Source organism: Podarcis erhardii (assembly GCF_964252035.2).
Source record: "Podarcis erhardii genome assembly, chromosome: 3".
NCBI lineage: Eukaryota > Metazoa > Chordata > Lepidosauria > Squamata > Lacertidae > Podarcis > Podarcis erhardii.
This window is the reverse complement of record NC_138507.1, coordinates 67026641-67032730: the sequence shown is the minus strand read 5'-3', so window position 1 is coordinate 67032730 and position 6090 is coordinate 67026641. Positions and strand designations below refer to the sequence as shown.

Here is a 6090-nt window from a genome sequence, read left to right as displayed (position 1 = left end):
TGAAGGTAGAAACAGTAGTTTCTTATGTGTGACCAGCAGACAAAGCAATTAGCACCTTTTAGTATTAAGTCCCTCTGCTCCACCCAGTTCTGTATTACAGGGGTCTAGAAAATGAACCATCTTTTTCTTCAAAAGCACTGTTCTAACCAAATCATATAATTGACAAAATGAATGGACTTCCAGTATCCAGAAACTCAGTGATGCAATTTCTGAGGATTAAAATTGAGTTTATTTTCGGGCACTTGTCATATGTTTACCAGATTTCAGACAATTGTGTGGGATGGATTGTTGATAAGCCTCTGAATGAAGGGAAGACTGCGGTGCCTGCCTGGAGTTAATGCAATCAAACTGTTTTCAATATGCCATAGATGTTGGAAGGGAAATACTGTGCATGCTATCACTCACACCAATAATAGTCATGAGAAATGATTTTGAGAAACAATATTGCCAAATTATCTGTCAAAATAGTGTGTTCTATTAACAATCTGTCAGCATAAACTTCACGTCAATGCATTTTAGATTTCTGAAAGGGCACCAAATTTGTAACATCCAAACTAAGGTATTGTGGTATTTAATCCAGTGCTAGATGTCTGCTCCTGCAAGGAGGCTTCCCAAACCTTCCTTTTCACTGCAACTTCCTAAGCACATCACCAAGGAAAGGCCTAGGATGGGAGAACTGCTTAAAATCTGACTCAGGTAGCTTGCAAAAGCTACTTTTGCAAGCTCTCATTCTCCAGTTCTTCCCTCTACTGCACTGCCTTGCTCCACTTTCCAGTTTCCCCCCTAAGTGTCCCTGGTTCCTCAAGAGAGGTTTTGGGGGGCACAGTAGGAAAGAGAGAATGAGAGGTACCCTACTTACACAGCACTGGATACTTGACGGACAGTGCCAACTGCTGACTAGAAGCAGCAGCAAATACATCATTCAATAGACAATAGTATTTTGGTTCCTCCTGTTAACCTAACACTATAATGCAGTACAGTTATGTTAAAGTACTATCCAAATAAGGGCAAAGCTTCTTTCAGAAACCCAATACTGTACTGAACCTATGTACATTTTTTTAAAAATGAAAGTTGCAGGCCTGCACATAAAGATTTACTTCTATTGACTGTAAAAAGAAAGAAAGCTTGTTGACATTTGGTATACTGAGGAGAGTACAAAGCAGTAAGCCAGAAACGTGAACTCATTTGCAAAGACCAATAACAGTGAGATACATGAAGTTATGAACATTTCACAGCTGTTTGGCCACATGGGAAAACAACAACACTTATTTTCAATTTCTGTAAAATTCCTGGGCTATTTTATGAAAAGAGAGATCCTGTATTTGAAACCCTAGCTTCCCCCAACCCCAGTAGGTAACACTGAAAGATAGCACAGACATTCCCAGATAATTTTGCTTGGTGCTACAGCTGCCGAATTCAAGAAGCTGCATATATACCCCATAAAATGCATTAAACTGCACCAGACAGCATTATTCTTTTAATGCTGATTTTCTAGGCTGACCCAAGTGAGGTAAAGCATCTTAAATAATAAATCAAAATCTTAAAAAGTGGAAAAGATATTTCTGTATCATTTCCCACTACCTACACCCACTAGTTAGAATGCAGGCAATAGCATGTCTTGAAAAACATTCCTTAACACTGCCACTTTACAATAAATTAGTTAGCACTGCTTTTTTTTAAAAAAAAATTGCTTTGGTTTTTTTATTACAGGTTTCAAGAAATATTATATTTATTTGCTTTGGTGTATTCCAATATTGTTGCAGAGATACATGATAGGCATTCTTCAAATTCATGCTTGTCATACTCCAGGAAAACATGGAAGCTGCAGAAGTCTGGAAAATAGGAAAAAAGTTAAGTATTTCAAGAATTCCTTTTTTCATTGTTTGAAGAAACATGTCTTTTTTTGGTTCTCTCTTAAAAAAGAATATCAGACTGCAAATTATCTGTAACATTACTGTGCTTGAATTATTTTGCCTGGAGGGTAAGTAAAGCAAAACACTTAACTGTTCTACATGGTGTAGTGTACTTTCTCCTAATATAGACAGATCCCTAATGTATTATCCTACAGGTCTGTGTATGTTAGAGCAGTGAAGAAAAAATTATTCTCATCTTTCAGATTTATGTCAGTGCAACTACTCCAATCTCATACAGAATAAGTTTGCGAATGCCTTTTTCTTAATTAGAATACTTAATTAAACTATTATCAATGCTACAGAGAATTATAATTACAAGCATTATTACCAGCTAAGGTCCAATTCTACATATTTTTTCTGTTCATAAATTCCTGTAGAGACCGGAATACTCCACATCATTGATCCTTGGAATTTGAGGTTGTGTTATGTGAGTGTGGCCAGAAATAAAGGGCATGCAGCAGCTCACTGCAGCCAACATGCTACTACCCTGCAGGCCAGGGTAGAGATTTTTTTTCACCCCTGAGGACTGTATTCATTCATGGGAAAGTGGTTGAGGGCCATATGCAGTGGGTGGTGCCAAAGCCTGAAGTAGGTGAGACTAAAGCCCATTCACACACACTGTTTCCTTTCCTAGCTTGGCTTCCTTGCTGTGTTCTGAGAAAGGAGCACAGCGAAGAAATGTAGAAGGGAAGAGATCACCAAGCGAGCATCTCTCTCCATTGTGAGCTCTCTGCAGGTCAAGCAAGTAGGAGGTGAGGGAGAAGGGATATGGCTTGGGGAAAATGAAAGAGGTTGGGTTAGGAGACTCGTGAAGCAGAGGTTCCCCATTTCAGCTGTAGGCCATGAAAATTGTGTTTTCCACCCCCCCCCTTGGCAATTCTGCGCATAGTGTCAGTGGTTTCTTTTATCAGCTATAGATGCATTAGCTATCATTTTGTAACTTCAAGGCTTGAAAATAGTACTGCACTCTGAAGAGGTGCCTATTATGATGGTCTGCAAGCTTCACATTGGTGCAGATCATCACAAGCTGATCCTTTACTTTGTGGGGGGAGGAGAAATGCTGAAAGCACCAATGTTTCCAGCATTACCTTCTGGGTTTATGATCAAAGTGCTGGTTATGATCCACCCTTCATGTCCTAGTTGCTGTTGGAGTGACTGCCTCTTCTCTTACATCCCATTGGCATCTCTTAAACCTGATGCTTGCTATAGTCTTATCTGAGTATGCTGCTTGCATATACACCCATACTCATAAGTGAGGACAAGTGCATTACACTCCACTCCCACCCAGCATCACTCCCTGTCACCTTCCACAAGTTAGAGGACCAAGTCTAAAATGAGGGTTGGGGGGGTGTGTGCTCCTTTGCACATGGAGGCATGTATAATAATAATAATAATAATAATAATAATTTTTTATTTATACCCCGCCCTCCCCAGCCAAGGCCGGGCTCAGAGCGGCTTACAAACAATAATAAAAACAAGATGAATGATTACAACTTAAAAACAAAAATAAAATACATTAAAATAATGGAACATTAAAATATTAAAATGTAGCCTCATCGCAGGAGGAGAAGGAAAAGAAAAAAAAGAGAGAGAGAGAGAGAGAGGGAGGGAGGGAATCAAATTGGCTCCAAGCCAAAGGCCAGGCGGAACAACTCTGTCTTACAGGCCCTGCGGAAAGAAATCAGATCCTGCAGGGCTCTGGTCTCAGGAGACAGAGCGTTCCACCAGGCCGGGGCCAGAGTTGAAAAGGCCCTGGCTCTGGTTGAAGCCAATCTAACTTCCTTAGGGCCCGGGACCACTAGGGTGTTGCTGTTTATGGACCTTGAGGCTCTCCGTGGGGCATACCGGGAGAGGCGGTCCCGTAGGTACGAGGGTCCTAGGCCGTGAAGGGCTTTAAAGGTCAAAAGCAGCACCTTAAATCTGACCCTGTACTCCACCGGGAGCCAGTGCAGCTTGAAAAGCACTGGGTGAATATGCTCCCATGGCAGAGACCCCGTGAGGAGCCTCGCTGCAGCATTCTGTACCCGCTGGAGTTTCTGGGACAGCTTCAAGGGCAGCCCCGCATAGAGCGAATTACAGTAGTCAAGCCTGGAGATGACCATCGCATGGATCACTGTGGCCAAGTCGGGGCAGGAAAGGTAAGGGACCAACTGCTTGATGCGGCGAAGGTGGAAAAATGTCGCCTTGGCATTCAGCCAGCATCGTGTCTGAATAGGGCTTACCTGTACACTGAGTTTATGACCACAATGTCTGTAGAGATGTGGTCTGAACAGTGGCTCTATAGTTGTAGAATTCCTTTCCCCCTGTGTTCATCAAAGTCCAAGCATATTTCAGGAATGTAGGACTGGGTGATCCCAAGTAGCTGAGGTCTTAACTGCTTTCCAAACGCTTAAGCACTTTGTGTGCAATTCAGAGTAATTAAAATCAATGGTTGTTTTGCAATTGACTTTAATAGGATGCGACTACGTCCCTGGAGTCTTAAAATAATCCACGGTGCATTTGCAAGGAAGGCATAAACTTGTTTATTCAATACTTGCTGGAATTCTCTGGAAAATTCAGGCAGTACTTTTTGTACTTGAAATGGGAACAAAAAGTATAATTGCAAAATGCACTTCATAAAGCCTGGGCGCAGAAGGTTACACAAAAGGGCTTTTGATATTCCTGTAAGAGAAGCTGGACCAAGCATAATGTTTTATTTGTTTATTTTTATTTAGCAGCATTTATATAGTGCTTATCCATCCATAAACTGTAAGTGGTTTACAAAAAAATCCAGTTTACAATGAATTGGATGTCACCTATAAGATTTCCTTTAGCCGATATCTGAATTGTTGCCATATTATGGAATGTTTTAAATGCTGATGTGCAAGATGTCACAAACTGAACTCAAAGTCTGGTGAATGAAGTGGAATATCAGCCTAACTCAAAGAAATCTGTGTAGGTACTAAGGACAGGAAGAGCTGTGTGATGCTGTCAGGAAATGGGATAGGCTCTCCAGGTTCCCCTTCCCAGCTGACTCCTTGGAATGCGGGATATTAAACCTTGGGCCTTATTCAAGCACAACACGAAGCTCTATCTGAGCTATCTTCCCCAAAGAGAAAAAAATTCCTTCCAGTAGCACCTTAAAGACCAACTGAGTTAGTTCTAGGTATGAGCTTTCGTGTGCATGCACACTTCTTCAGATACTGTATCTGTACTACTGTATCTGAAGAAGTGTGCATGCACACGAAAGCTCATACCTAGAACTAACTCAGTTGGTCTTTAAGGTGCTACTGGAAGGAATTTTTTTATTTTGTTTTGACCATGGCAGACCAACACGGCTACCTATCTGTAACTTCCCCAAAGAGGTTAGATAAGGTTGGGATAGAGAGCAGTATATATATCTCAATAGTGCAGAAATTAACTTGATGGAACATACTCCCTCAGCCTTAGTTCCCCATCTTCTAGGGATACTTACTGTATGTGGTGAGGGACACAGCAAGCTAATTTCTTCTGGCCCTCCCTGACTAACCAAGTCTCAGCTGCTCTCAACTGTAGACTTAACTTATAGAGTCATGCAGTTCGCTGGACTTCGCTGGATCCTGTTTCTTCCTCCCCACTTCCTCCACCCCATGGTGAAAATGAGAACTACAGTCATACCTCGGGTTACAGCCACTTCAGGCTGCGTTTTTTCAGGTTGTGAACTGCCGAAACCCGGAAGTACCGGAACGAGTTACTTCTGGGTTTCGGCGGTCACGCATGCACCGAAGCGCTAAATTGTGCTTTGCGCATGCGCAGAAGTGCCAAATCGCAACCCGCGCATGTGTAGACACGGGTTGCGAACGCTGCGGGTTGTGAACATGCATCCCGCATGGATCACGTTCGCAACATGAGCATCCACTGTACCAAAACTGATGGGGCATTGGAGGAAATGATAAGCACTTAGTGAATTTAGATTGACATTCCAAAGCATACAACTATTAGCAGTAAAACATAATCACATTCATATTTAAATAAATAAATAACATAAGTGATTTCCTATGAAACATCCTTGATATATTTTATTAAAGATTTGGGTATGACACAGATGAAAGCCACAAGATGTGAGAAAAGAAACATTAAAAGTCCATTTGAAAGCTCTTTAGCTCATTACTACTGTCAAACACCAAAGGGACTCATACTTAACAAGAACTTCCACTCA

At 41.6% G+C, this 6090-nt stretch overlaps 1 protein-coding gene and 1 long non-coding RNA gene across 4 annotated transcripts in view; one reads left to right on the top strand and one right to left on the bottom strand.

The window, feature by feature from the left end:
- Positions 1 to 206: 206 nt before the first annotated feature.
- The window catches only part of MTHFD1L (methylenetetrahydrofolate dehydrogenase (NADP+ dependent) 1 like), a 103107-nt gene continuing 97223 nt past the window's right edge, over positions 207 to 6090 (bottom strand). Inside the window, exon 28 of the mRNA XM_081854333.1 lies at positions 207 to 1832. The gene's annotated coding sequence lies outside the window, so the exon portion shown is untranslated. The remainder of the gene's footprint in view (positions 1833 to 6090) is intronic.
- The window catches only part of LOC309337678, a 200759-nt gene continuing 196526 nt past the window's right edge, over positions 1858 to 6090 (top strand). For all 3 annotated transcript variants that reach the window (XR_014154474.1, XR_014154475.1, XR_014154476.1), the window contains exon 1: positions 1858 to 2665. This is a non-coding gene — a long non-coding RNA (uncharacterized lncRNA). The remainder of the gene's footprint in view (positions 2666 to 6090) is intronic.